This window comes from Adiantum capillus-veneris, unplaced genomic scaffold, assembly GCF_014529385.1.
Source record: "Adiantum capillus-veneris isolate H3 unplaced genomic scaffold, ASM1452938v2 Hic_scaffold_353, whole genome shotgun sequence".
In the NCBI taxonomy this organism is placed as follows: domain Eukaryota; kingdom Viridiplantae; phylum Streptophyta; class Polypodiopsida; order Polypodiales; family Pteridaceae; genus Adiantum; species Adiantum capillus-veneris.
Window position 1 is genome coordinate 1 of NW_028221460.1, and position 14,843 is coordinate 14,843.

At 42.0% G+C, this 14,843-nt stretch overlaps 2 pseudogenes; both read right to left on the minus strand.

Moving 5' to 3' along the window:
* Positions 1 to 3,449: 3,449 nt before the first annotated feature.
* Positions 3,450 to 4,167, minus strand: LOC147416926 (uncharacterized; annotated as a pseudogene).
* On the minus strand, positions 3,980 to 4,745 carry LOC147416927 (uncharacterized; annotated as a pseudogene).
* Positions 4,746 to 14,843: the final 10,098 nt, after the last annotated feature.

Sequence of the window (14,843 nt, forward strand, 5' to 3'; positions counted from 1 at the left end):
GAGAGAGAGAGAGAGAGAGAGAGTGAGGAGAGAGAGAGAGAGAGAGAGAGAGAGAGAGAGAGGAGAGAGAGAGAGAGAGAGAGAGAATTAGCTTTGTAGTCTCTGCAGTCTAGACTATATGAGAATGTGAGCAACGCAGGACTGTGTTGTGAGTGTGTATCCTGTGCTCCACTACGGGATTGTGAACCTGTGAAAGGGCAAGATTGGCCCTTCTAGAGGTGTGGTAATAGCGCTCTTTTGAACCCTAATCACCAACCTCCTTTCCACAAGCATTGAGGCAACTGCGTCGCCCTTTTTTTAGGGTATCACTTCTCTTTTTGTAGACACATGACAAGGCAAGAGACTCAAAAGATGAGGTGAGATTGCAATGAATGGTTGTTACTGGTAGACTTTAGAAATGCCAAGGCCCGAAAGTGCAATCGGAGTCTAGAAATTGCGTACGAGGGTATGCAATTGCTTCTTGCAGTTGCCCACTAGCCTGCTCTCTCTCTCTCTCTCTCTCTCTCTCTCTCTCTCTCTCTCTCTCTCTCTCTCTCTCTCTCTCTCTATGTATGTATGTGTGTGTGTGAGGTCCATGCTTATCGAGGGGTCTAACCGAAGAAATTAACGAAAAACTTGAAATTTTTAATTGAGCTCATAGAGGGAAAAGAGCCCTTCGAGCACCAGCAATCGGAGGACGTCAAGAAGCTTTTAGGACAGGTGTCTAGGTTGTCTCCCACAATGTCTTGCATACGCTTGCCAGTGTATGGTAGCTTACGGTGCTACACTCCTCCTCTCTTCCACCTCTCATTAGTAATGTGCTTTATTAGGTTACTCCAGCCGAGTACACATGCAGACCTGTAACCTCCTAGCTTTAATATGAGCATCATGGGGAGGCGATGGCGATGCTTCAAACAAGTACCTAAGCATAGTAGTGTCAGTCCTGGCGAGCTTCAAGGTCTCCTTTCGCCTCTCTCTCTCTCTCTCTCTCTCTCTCTCTCTCTCTCTCTCTCTCTCTCTCCATGCCGTCATTTATGGGCATAATTAATTCCCTTCCATGAAGGAAGATCTTCTTCTTCTTTTTCCTGCACATTAGACCAAGGACAGATCTTGGCTGTGTGTGTGTGTGTGTGTGTGTGTGTGTGGATATATTTTCCCTAACCGAAGAAAATAAAGGCAAACTTGAAATTTCCAGTCGAGCTCAGAGAGTCAAAGCCCTTCGACCAGCAGCAGTAGGAGGCCGTTGAGCAGCTTTTAGGTAAGGTTCCTAGGCTAACTCCCCCTCAATGTCTCGCAGACAGTTGCCAATGTATCGTAGCCTACGGCGCTACGCTGCTGCTCTCTTTCGCTTCTCATTACTAATGTGCTTTATTAGGTTACTCTAGCCGATTGCACATGTAGATCTGTAACCCCCTCTCAAGTCTGTTGTGCTGCATGCTCATTTGAATGCCACATATGTAGTCTAGAAATCACTCATCTCCCTTTGTGAGTGTCTCCTACTGTTTGGTCTCCTTGAGAGGTTCTCCCTACGTCTTCACAGCTCCAATAAAAAAAAACCCAAGCCATCTCTGATCCTTTTATCTCATAACTTTGGCCAGTGGTCCAAAACCCTCTCTAAATAGGTAGTGGAAGCAAGGAGTTTGAGGTTAAGAGGAGACATGCCGCCGCCGAAGGCAGCGCCGTTTTACTAGTAAAATATAAGGTACGAATACAGACTGAACAATTCTCAAGCGCACATAAATGGCCATTTACAGTACAATGCCGGGCTGTAATTTTAACTTGCACTTTCTCAACTACCCATTGCTGAAGTTGGTTCTGAGTCACTCCCATGCCTACTGGATAGGCCAGATGCCTGAATTTGAGGATACCTTTTCCTTGACCAGATCAGTGTATCAAAGTCCCTTGCTAATATATTTACCAAGGCTGATTTTGTCAAGCTAAGGTTGACGCTAGCAGCAACAGCGAACAAATCTAATGTTTGAGTACATCTCATAATGTTTACATTATTAGCTTTCAGAAAAGGAAATATATCATCTGCAAAGCCTTTCCCTCTAATATGCTTAGACCCTAGTTGAAGTGTTTGGAAGAAACGAGAATAAGACAAAGCATCCAAATATGCATACAGAAGGTGGGTAGCAACAGTTAAAAGAAAGAGGACTGACTGGACACCCTTGCCTCACTCATCAAGCAGTATGGACCTTGTGAGACAGCCGGGAATTAATAATCACTCTCGAGAATGCTCCACTATCTAACAGGTTAATGAATCCACTGATTCTAGGGCAAAATCTCATTTTCTTGAGAGTGACAAAGTCCAACTGTACAGTGTCAAATGCTTTGGTAAAATCTATCTGGAACATTACCATTTCTTGTTTAGAGTTAATAGCATGTTCAATTCCCAATTGGACTCTCTCTCTCTATCTCTCTCTCTCTCTCTCTCCTGTTTTGTCAAGAATGAAATTTTATGTTAATCAAGTGGCTCTAATTAATTTAATGATAAGATATCTTTCAATTTTTAATACAAAATTTAATGCAAAATAACATATTTATGCTTGGTAATTTTTTAAGAAAATGAAAAAAAAACACTCAAATTTGTAGATTTTGTCTCTAAATCATTCTGTGATAATGCTAGAGGCGATATCAGAGATTATAATTTCTCTCCCTCTTTCAATTGGGTATCATGTCAGTCTTGAAAGTGTGGAAAGGCAAAGTAAGAGAGCTTGTGAAGATAATTCGTCACAAGGTCGTGAATGTTGAGCCCAACTCGCAGAGGCTCGCAACTCCATTGACACAAATACGGAGCTCCTACCTGATGGGCAAGATATAGCTTGAAGAAACTAACATACATGTTGCCATCTTGTAAAATGTGGACACACTTGACTCTATCATGATGAAACTTGAAAAATGTGAGCTCTGGCCAAAGGGTTACCTGAGCAAATAGCACCAAGAATACATTCAAGGTGAGGACGCCTTGTTGAAGGATGGGCTATCTGGTCCAGCACAAAAGTAATCCATTTCCCCGCTTGGATGGTGTTGGTAGAAGACGAGGGGGGTTCACTTGTTTATGTTTTGCTTTAACGAGATGAAGCAGTTGCCTCAATTTTTGAGGTCAAATCGAGAACATGATGGATGTCATAGGGGTCGCTCTTGTGGACATATGGAAATCCCAGGAAAGTAGTGCCCATGCCGCGGCAGAAGATATAGATTTGCTCAGTACTACACCTTAATGAATGTTTGGTTGGAAATGAAAAGTTCTAGTTAAAATAGTCCCTTTGGGTTTGACAAGAAGACTAAGAAAGTCCCTTTGGGTTTGACAAGAAGACAGGTTTTGACCTCTGTTTAATTCGCCAAGGCAGAGATGCAAATTAAAGAATACTCAATAATTAAAACTTCGGCCGCATGCAGGCATAGAAAATACATTAAAAATCCAAAAGAGCAGGCACGGCACAAATCATCATTATTAATTCATTATAATTACAAAAGAGCAGGCACGGCACAAATCATCATTGGGGACATTAAAGCATGAATCATGACGATTCTGATGAGTTCGTCTTCTACAAAATTTTAGGGTTTTTGAAAATGATCATCCTTTATGGTGATTCAAATTTCAAACCAGTCACAGTTGATCACAACTTCAGTCAAGGACTCCTTATCGAAAGGTGGCACAGGGACGTGCATGATACCCAATTCAGAGATGGCCTTGCGTGGGGTATATTGTAAGGGTTTTTACAAGGAGAAGCGCCTTCTCATGCTGGCCTGTAATTGAAAGCCAAGTTTCTTTGTAAGCAGCGGCCGACGACGTGTTGCTTGGGGCCTTGCATGTCAACAAGCTGCATCTGCGTGGAACAAGCAGCACTTGGTACCTGAAAACAAGCAGCGGCGGCAGACAGGTAGTACTGCTCATTGCCGCCATTAAAGGGCGGGTTTGCGGCAGAGAGAGCGCAGCTGATCATGGGGAAAGCAGGCGCTAGAGGAAGAGCAGTGTAGGAGCTACATTCGGCATGCTTCTGTTGCCGCGCCACCTTGCAGCTTCTGTGAGTGTGGTCCGCTTGCTCTTCTTCTTCTGCTGCAGGCGTTGAGGCACATTAAAAATCCAAAAGAGCAGGCACAGGCGTTAAGGCACAAATCATGATTCACATCATTATTAATTCATTACAAAAGAGCAGGCACAGGCGTTAAGGCACAAATCATGATTCACATCATTATTAATTCATTACTAAAGCATGAATCATGACAATTCTGATGAGTTCGTCTTCTACAAAATTTTAGGGTTTTTGAAAATTACCATCCTTTATGGTGATTCAAGCCAGTCAAGGTTAATCACAACTTCAGGTCCTTCATCATCCTGACGCTTGGAGAAGGGACTCCTTATCGAAAGGTGGCACAGGGACGTGCATGATACTCCTTCTCATGCTGGCCTGTAATTGAAAGCCAAGTTTCTTTGTAAGCAGCGGCCGACGACGTGTTGCTGGGGGCCTTGCATGTCAACAAGCTGCATCTGCGTGGAACAAGCAGCACTTGGTACCTGAAAACAAGCAGCGGCGACAGACAGGTAGTACTGCTCATTGCCGCCATTAAAGGGCGGTTTTGCGTCAGAGAGAGCGCAGCTGATCATGGGGAAAGCAGGCGCTAGAGGAAGAGCAGTGTAGGAGCTACATTCGGCATGCTTCTGTTGCCGCGCCACCTTGGAGCTTCTGTGGTCCACTTGCTCTTCTTCTTCTGCTGCATAGAATCGCTTCATCTTGTCGAGTTACGAGGCTCTTGATGTCGATGATGCAGATGCAGCCCTTGAAAGTGTGTATGTTTGCGTTCAGCGCACGTTTCTTTTGTAGGCTAGTTCAGCGTGCCAAACAAGCTAGTCCCTCGCACAAATATTAAGAAGCCACGATGTACCCACAAGTAAACTAGTTCAAGTTTACAAATGATGGTTTCGGATGTGCGACAGAGTCCTATCTCCTCATCTATAAATGACACATGTCTCAAGGGGGGGAGAGAGAGAGAGAGAGAGAGAGAGTGTGTGAGTTTGTGATAGTGGCTTTAGCATAATGTTGATGTAATCCATTTCTAAGTGGCACAAATGATGGCATGGTAGATCTTGCAACATCCTTTACTCAGAGCCAACCCTACTATAAACCTAACTTACATTCAAGTCTTTATTAGGATCACAAAGTTGTGATGAAGGTGATAAGTCAAATGAGAAGTTGTTACACGCAAAAGCTATCCTTTTTGTGAGATCAACGTACACTACATAAAATCGTCTCCATGTAAATGCTTGTTTTAGGCCTGCTAAAATTGTGTACACATGATCTTGCACATGCGTGCTTAACTAATGATAATAGTTGTGCTATTTGATCCTGCTTGAGATCCATCAACTACTATCAGTGCTAGGACTTAAGAGGCTAATTAGACATTATACTATTTTAACTTCATGCTCGATAGATAGAGACAAGTACTTGTATTGATCCATGAATTGACTTCAAATTTCTCATTGTATGCATCATTAGGCTTTTATCTCTTTTCCTTATTATTTTTTGGGAATAGTTTCTTAAAAAATAACCTTCCAAAATTGCCGTCGCCAAAGACTAGGCTCATGTCTTTCCAAACTTGGCCTTCTTTGATTGCAAAACTTACAGTGCCTTGATAGAATTTCATGCACCATTATGTGAGGGGGTGCACCCCCAAGATCTAAGGCCACCAACCTTGCTAATCTTCTCTTTACTGGGAAACATCTCCTATCATTTTTTAATGAGTGCTACATATGCAACCTTTCATTCAATTACCAAGGGAAGCCCTCATGACTCAAAGGCCAAATGCATTAGGAACTATCTTCAATGGTCGACGTAACCTTACAATCTGAATTGCTATCAACTCAGGTAGGGTACGATTTGGAAAAAAAGGTAAAAATCATAAGCATTGAAAGTGTTTGTCACACCCCAAAGCTCTTAACCAATGCTTACGTCCTCCTTTTGTATTGTGCAATTTACTATTGTAACTTAGAGCACCTTCTCATAGCGTCACATTGCTACCTATGGTAAAACTCAACACAACTTTGTGCTCTTTTTGTAACATTCAATGGTCTAGTAGTTTGTGTTTAGCGGAAAATAGCATAGACATAGTGAGGATTTCATTATAATAAATTCCTAATGAGCATAGCAAGAGTGTTTGGATGGAGAGAGCAACAAAAAGCATAACAACTAGTTAGATAGGCATGAACAATACTTCAAAAAGAGAGATATATAAAGCTATTGAGAACAGTTGAGGACCAGATTTACATGGAGCCGATCCCCTCTTCAAAAGGCTTTGTATTATAGGTTTCCCCATCAAGGGAGACATTTTACGATAGAATACTTTATGTTCCTTCAATAACTTGCTGGTGCAATGAAGGTGGAAGCTTCAAACACCATGCTCACACTTATAAAACACAACATCAATTCCCTCACGGTCTCAGACCGAAGACCTCACACACCTTTGAAGATGGTGAGAGCTAGCGAGGTGTGAGAGTAGACTGAGAGGAAGAAGGAGTGTTCTTACAAGAAAGAAGATATCTCCTCACATAATCACTCATGAAAACTTAGCATAGCTTATAAGTAATTAGAATGGTAGAGGCGACGAGCATGCACTGGGGCTTCGCTCTTGGTTGGATTTGCATCACAAGGACAAGAGTTGTTGTTGTTGAAGAGATGTAAGGTGATGAATCCAACACATTCACAAATGAGAATTCGATTTCTTTGTTAGTGATTTAGGAGCCATGGGTTTAGATTTAGATCAATCTACTTGGATAGATCTTTTGGATGATGATTTATAAATATTTTGTATAATTTACTCTATGAAAAGGTTTCGTCCTGTCTCCCCTTTATCTCTCTCATACCTCTCTCTCTCTCTCTCTGTTTTGGCAGGGGAAATTGATTTATCTGACATATTTACAATCATCTTGAAGGTGCTAGGCCTTCAACTTCCCAATGAGCAGAAGTAATTTTTCTCTTAGTCTTTTGTCATGTAATACTAATGAATCTTCTGTCATCCTGTCCCTAATGAGAGACAAAGGGTCTATATGATTAAACTTAGAAGCATCCTCAAATACATGTGCATTTTGCATGGACCAGATGAAGCACAAAAACCAAACTTGGTATGACTAGCTAGATTAAAAATTTCAAGGCATACACAGGATCTTGATGAGTATAAAAATGTCAAGTAAAATTTTGTGAGCTATAACCCCCATGCATCTGACCACATACTGATTGACCTTTTCCACCATTCAGCTACAAGTTTACAATGCCAAAAAACATGTCTAACCGACTCATCCTTCTTGCATACATTGCATTTTCCATTAGTGAACCCTTTCTTAGACAAGTTAAGAGCAATAGGGAGCACTCCAGTACAGACTCTCCAAAAAAAAAACTTGAATTTAAATTGTTTGGGGATGGACCAAACGTCAGATAGAACTTTGTCCCACCATTTGACTTGCATGTGCATAGACCATTGTTTATTACATCGTTCAAAAATACATGAGTTTGGTAGAGCTGCTACATAAAAGACCGTTATCACTATATGCTTCCACTATCACTCTAACTACTCTGTCACGGACAAGGTAAATCACTGACATGTTAAAACAATTTGTATGTATAATCACAAGCACGGTGCCAGACCTCAGTCACTCTGGTACATTCATAACCACGTATACGATAGATGGGTCCAGATGTGCATTATGGTATCTCTCTACGAGAGCGTGTAGTTGTACGCTTATAGGATAAGTTACGACACGCCACAGGGGATTTCCTCAGCCTAGCATTCTCTCTTTCCAGCTTCTATGCGAGAAAGGTGAAATTAGGCATGATTTTTCTAAAATCTTTCTATGTCAATATGGTAGCAGGCAAGGCTTAGAGCCATCTGTATTTGAAGGGCTAAGAGCCACCTATTTTGAAATGGCTAAGAGCCATCTGTTTGTGATCGATCAATGATTGATTTCAAGATCAAACAAATCTCTTGAGTTGAGTACCCATTGATTTCAATGAATTTTAAGGCTAGACAAGATCCGGTTGTGAATACGATTCCAAATTGAGTGGATCTTCTATTTTATCTACAGTACTAAGAGTCTTTGTAAGACTCCAGTTTTGGGGTAAGACCGAACTGGTTGTTATCAAATCACTTCTTAAGTGTGATAGTCAATTATTGGAATCTTGACACTTGCACTTCCAAGGACACAAATCCCTAAGTTGCCAAGGGCTCGTGGATAATTTCAGCTTCCAGAGTTGACTTAAGATACTATTGGTTGCTAATTGAGCAGTTTTCCTCCAACGTTTAGCCAAGGAGTTTGATAATGCTGATTTTACACCAAGAGTTCCATATGCAATACTACTTGCCTTTGAATAATTTTTAATTAGTGTCCCTAGGCCTTTGCCGATGGGAAATTTGGGTAGGTTCTTTTCACTCTGCTACAGGTGCCCATCTATTTTGGTTTTGTTTCTTTTGGTTTTTTTTTCTACGTAGGATGCATATCCATTTCTTCTCTTCAGAGAGATGACAAGGTCATGTAAGAGCCAAAGACGTTTGGGATATAGTGTCCAAAATAAGTTTCTACATTATGAAATTATAGACCCACTTGTAGGGTTTATTTGGCATATGTTGTCACATGGGATGCAACATGGTCTAGGAACTCGAAGAGTTCGGTTTAGCCAGTGTGGATCAAGGATAATGAGTGTCCCTCTCACTCCCATCGTAGAGTGTTTGCAGTTACCTCCATGCACAAGTACATTTTGTACTTGAAGGATGTTCTTTCTTTAGACATTCTTACATGAGACATATTCCACATGTGGAGAATATGAGTCTCTGGGACGGGCATTGGTGCCCCCTATTTCAAGTATGTGTCACGACAAAGTCTCTAGGTGTTGGTCAAATCTGCTTTCTAGACCAGTTTCAACACTACGTATCAGGAGCAATTTCAGTGCCAAAATTGTCTGATACTTAGTATGACTTGTTAAGGTACAAACGATACTAAACAACATTATAGATGGTTGTTTATGCATTTCGATACGCTATGAGTTGCTAATGAGAAGGTTTCATTGTTTGTACCAAAACGTGATTAATGTTTCACCTTCTATTCTGGTTCAAACATTTCAGGAAGGCTTACAAATGATTGGAGCAGAACGTATTTAGTTTCTTTTCAGAACTCTTTACATTTCTCTTTAATGTGTGCTAGGAGCATCACATTTGCCATAAGTATGGACAAGAATGATCATGGATATATAGGTTCGGATCTGTTTTTTGCTAAATGCATGCACACTAGGTATTATGGGCCCTAGTGTTTAGCAAAGGCTGATTTGAAGCGGCATGCATATTCATCATATCAGTTTGCTTATGAAGCATTTTACACTCTATGTGCAATATCTCATACTTTTGGGTCTACCAATCACCAATAGAGGTCATGGCTCGGTTTGGGTGCTGGTGGGTTTTTCAAGTTAACCAAGCTGGTTATTCAAGACATTGTTGTTTCCTCAGCAATGTTCTATGATATTGCCATCCCCATTTACCAGTCATCTGGGAAGACTGTATGTAAACCGTAGGGGCAACACACCTCAGTACTGCCAGTTATCCAAGGGGATAGGCACATTACAAAGTGTAATCTTGTGCAAATGGATATGCAAAGTGTGTATATTAGCACCAAGAAATCCAATTAGAAAGCATTTATTGTTCTACTTGGAGTTTTCTTACCATTAGTTAAAGCATGTTCGCAACTAGTTTTAGTCCCTTCATGTTTAAGTTTGGTTCTCAACCCTGAACACTAGTTATGGTGGGATTGTTGAGTGATGAAATTTGAAACAAGTCAAGGACTTAAACATGGCTGATGAGTTATGTCAGAAAGTTACTTTCATGGAAAGTGGTACTCTTTCGGATACATCTTTGTTGTGATAACTCGTTTAGCATGCTCATGTGCGTTCTAAATGGAGTCTACGTACACATTATGATTGGATAGGAACCGGTATAATCAGGTGGTTGCAAATGGACAACAAGGTGGAAAATCAAGATGTTACTCATGGTTTCATTGAACCTCGTATTGAACCGTGTTCCGGTCAAGCAACCAGCTGGATTCATGACGGTTTTCACTGTGGAAAACATTAGTATTTCCTCACTCTTTTTTTTGAGGATGAAAACGCTTTTCGAATGGGGAGTAATGCCATGCCAAGGGCAACGACCCTGGAGGTCATGGACCGAGTCAAGGGCCAGCTACCAATGGGAAGGGATCATAGGGCCAGGAGGCTATAAAAGGGAGGTTGAGTGGCGGATTCGGACATGGCAGTCCGAGGGTTCTACATCTCTTGCATCCCAACAGCTCATTAGACCATGCTAGAAATGGATCACATCAACGTCATAGTAGTCCCAGGGTTTTACACTGGTATCAGAGCGAGAAGAGGGGAGAGCTATGGAGGAGGGAGGAAGGCAGGGCTTTGCATGTGCTCTCTATCTCTCTCTCTCTCTCTCTCTCTCTCTCTCTCTCTCTCTCTCTCTCTCTCTTCTTTGAGACATGTGTCGCTTTAGACGGACCCTGTCGCACCTCCCCATATTTCCAAGCACTATGCAGCATGCATCGATCTTAAACCATCATTCATAAAATTGAACTAGTTTACTTGTGGGTACATCGTGGAAGGGCCTTCTTGTTATGGCTTGATGGCAATTTACCCCATGTAAATAATTTGGGACTAGCTCGTTTGGCAAGCTAATCTACTAAAAGCCTACGTAACGAAAGTACATCAAAGGTCCCAATGGGAGAAGTAGTTACCTTTAGTGGAGTATGCCTATAGTAATATTGTACATACCTCCACGGGAAAAGCACCTTTTGAGGTAATAGAGGGACGATCCAAAAGTCCCCTGCTACTTAAGGTACACGGGAAGATCTTTGCTGCAAATGAGTATAGCCGCGACCTACAAGAATATTTCCAAAAGAGTAAGGATGCTATCTCTATCTCACAGCAAAGGCAAAAGGCTACTGCTGATAAGCACAGAAGAGCCCAAGCCTTTAAAGAAAATGATGAGTTATTGCTTAAATTTCCTAACACTTGATTAAGGCACATGACGGAAAAGAATCCTACAGGACACCAAGAGTACTATGCTAAGTTAATAAAAAGGTACTATGGTCCATTCCAAATTCTTAGACCAATCAATGAGATGGCCCATTTTTATCCAAAAATCTAGGTATATGAGTAGATTCATGTCCCTATCTATCATCGCAGATTCTCTATCCTTTACAACAAGCATCGAAGGTGGACCCATTGATTTGGATTGTTGAATGTATAGAGGTTTTTGAGAAATTCAAGGATATTTTGGGTTCTCTTCCTATTATGCAAGCTCTACATTGGGAAAAAGAGTTTTATGTGAACACATCAGTGGGAGATGATGCTATTAGTGCCATGCTTCTACAAAAAGGAAAAGGATCACAATACATGATGCCCATATATTGTGCACTCCAAGTTCAAAATGCTACCAAGAGAGGTTATTTTGAAGTGAAATTTATTATGGTAAGTTTTGTATATGACTGTAGAAGATTCATGCATTATCTACTAAACTACACACTCCGCAAAATTTCGTGTGTCCCCAAGATCTAGGTCCACCATCTTACTAGTTTCTCTTATTTGGAAACATCTTCCATCATTTTTTAATGAGTTCCACGTATACAACCCTTATTTGAACTAGGAAGGGAAGCCCTAATGATTCAAATGCCAAATGCAATAGGTTAAATCTTCAATGCACCTACAAGAGATTCTTAAGATTAGCGATGCTCGTTGTGCGACACTCAAAACTAGCCAGAATCCCCAAGTCATTAATCTTGACAATAGCATTTAATCCATCCTTGAATTCAACAATGTGTGTCTCATTGGAATTTTCCAGTAATTAATGTCATAAAGTATAATATTCACCTATCCCAAACGATTTTCTCATGTTTTATTGATCATTTAATATGGGGAGATAAATTGGAACAAGAGTTCGGATATAGATATGTGCTACTAGAGTTATCTCAGTAGGGGGGGGGGCAAGGAGGAGGGATCTCTCAATAGGGGTCCAAAAGGATATGGTCTACAAAAGAGTAATGTTATTTTAATTGATCTTAAATGACCTTAGGGTTAGATTCATTAAAGACTTACAAAGTGAAGTGTTAAAAGTCCTTAGACCTATGACCTTTTGGTAAGACTATGGAAAACTTTAGGTATCTTAGACCTTAGGCAAGCTGAGGTGCTTACTAACTAAGGTACTTGAGGAGCTTACTGACTAAGGTGCTTCACGTGCTTCAAATTACCAAGAAGCCTACAAAGGAGGGGGAAAGCCCTAATTGTAGGGAAAGGAGAGATAACACACACTCACACTCAAGAGTCCCCTTTTCCACAAGAGGCATAAAGGACACATGCCAGGTCCCTAGTTTTAATTCCCGCATAATATGCTTGAATCCTATTTAATGGCCTATAGGGAGGACCAATGAGAATTTAGATTCAAATAAATAATTAATTAAACTCTCTCTCTCAAAGGGAGAAAGAATGACACTTGTCCAATTGCTACCCCTATTTCTTGTTATGACCAAATCCTATGATTGGATAGCCCTAGGCTTGAGCCAATGGGATTGAAGCTAGAGTAAAGGGATAATTTTGATCCCTCTGCCTCTCTCTTATAGCCCACAATCAACACACACATCTCTCACTTCTTCCAATACATGCCATGCATGCCTGCTTGTGCCGCAAAAGCTCGCGCGACAGAAGCACCTTGTGCTTGCCGTCTCAGTAATCACGCAAATCGACATGCCATGTTGTCAATATCTTGAATGTTGCACGACCATGCATGCCAAGCGTGTTGTAGCCTTAGAAATTTCTTGCACTGCATAATTGTAACTAATCAAATAAGAAAAGTGAACAAGATATGCATACCATGTCTGCTATTTGTGTGTAGATCGCCTCCCGAAACCGAGGAGCGTCCTTGCCACATAACTGGCAGTAGTATTTTTGATTGCATGTTATTGCCATGCCGTAAAAAATGGTCGTGCCAGTAGCCACGAGTGAGGCTGTGGCTACCGATTTTCTTTTCGTGCGTAGTCAAAGTTTTGGAACTTGTTTGCAGCCTTGCATGTTGTGCGGATTGTTGCTTTCCATTGGCATGATGCTAATTCCTTCTCATCCAACTGAGTGTTGTAGATATCGTGTTGCTTGCATGCCTTGCATGCCTTGACAAGTTGATGCCTTGTCAAAATTGCGGCAGTCGTGGAGATGAGATGGTGTGCCAAATCCATGGTAATGCTGTCCAAAGAACCAAAAAATCTGCTGAAGGGATGCTCATGTAATCTGAAGCCCTTGCTCCTAACCATCTCAAAAACAGCTACGCTTGGCTTTGCCATGGGTGATGGACTCTTGATAACTTAAATCACAAAGTCCTTGGCCAAGGGCCAAGTGCGAGGCTCAAAAATAAAAACTACAGTAGCGATGGCAACGGCTGCTTGCGCAAGAGAAGACAGAGGAAGAGAGCTGATGATGAAGAGGTGCTCCCATCGGGATTTTTACCCATGAAGAGGTACTCCCATTGCACCCAGCCATGCAGACTTTCGTGCAGGTCGACACCCCACCATGTGTGTGCAAGCGACTATTCTCGTGTTCGGTTGGAGCCGGCCATGCTGTTCGGTGCAGCCCTTTCACCTTCTTCCAAGGGACCCTACCCACGCCATGGTAGCCTACAGATAGAGAGAGAGAGAGAGAGAGAGAGAGAGAGAGAGAGAGAGAGAGAAAGAGAGCACATGCCAAGCCCTGCCTTCCTCCCTCCTTCATAGCTCTCCCCTCTTCTCGCTCTGATACCAGTGTAAAACCCTCGGACTGCTATGTCCGATTCCGTAGCCCAACCTCCCTTTTATAGCCTCTTGGCCCTAGGATCCCTTCCCATTGGCAGCCAACCATTGACCCGGTCCCTCACACACAAAGCTCTCCTTTTTGTGAGTTCAATGGACACTACGTAATGTAACAAATCGTCTCCATGTAAATGCTTGTTTTAGGAAATACATCTCAAACTGCTGTACACATGATCTTGCACATGCATGCTTAACTAATGATAACTATTGTGCTGCTTGATCCTCCTTGACATCCATCAGCTAGTAACAATGCTAGGACTTAAGAGGCTAAATTAGACATTATAGTATCTGATAGATAGAGACAAGTACTTGTATTGATCCATGAATTGACTTCAAATTTATCATTGTATGCATCATTAGGCTTTTATCTCTTTTCCTTTTTTTTTTTGGGAATAGTTTCTTCCAAAATTGCCAGAGACTAGGCTCGTGTCTTTCCAAACTTGGCCTTCTTTGATCACAAAACTTACATTGCCTTGATAGAATTTTATACACCATTATGTGAGGGGGTGCACCCCCATGTCAAGACACGAGTCCCGTACCCTAAGGACTAGGCTAGGCAAGGACTATGGCCCAGGGACGGGCTAGGCAATGTGGGCAGGGGATCCGGCTAGGGCAAGGGGCTAGGAGCCCACCTATAAAGGGATGTTGGGAGGAGGATCCAGTAGAGCCTAGTTGCTTAGTTTCTTACACTGGTATCAGAGCTCAGGGGGAGAAGAAGGGTGGAGCTATGGAGGAAGAGCAGGCATGGATCTCTTTCCCCCTCTCTCGATCTATCTCTCGATCTTTCTCTTCCTTGGCGTTCATGGGACCTCAGCGGTTAGGTGCTGCCATGGAGTGCTTTCTTAAGCCATGAAGGAACAGTCGATGCTATTCATGCAAGGTACATGGCTTGCACCTTGCATGCCATGCAAAGCGTTGTTGAAGCTCGGTAGCAAAGAGCCGTAGGAAACGACTCCTGTGCAAGAGCCGAAGAAGAAAGTTGCAGCGCAGGATACAG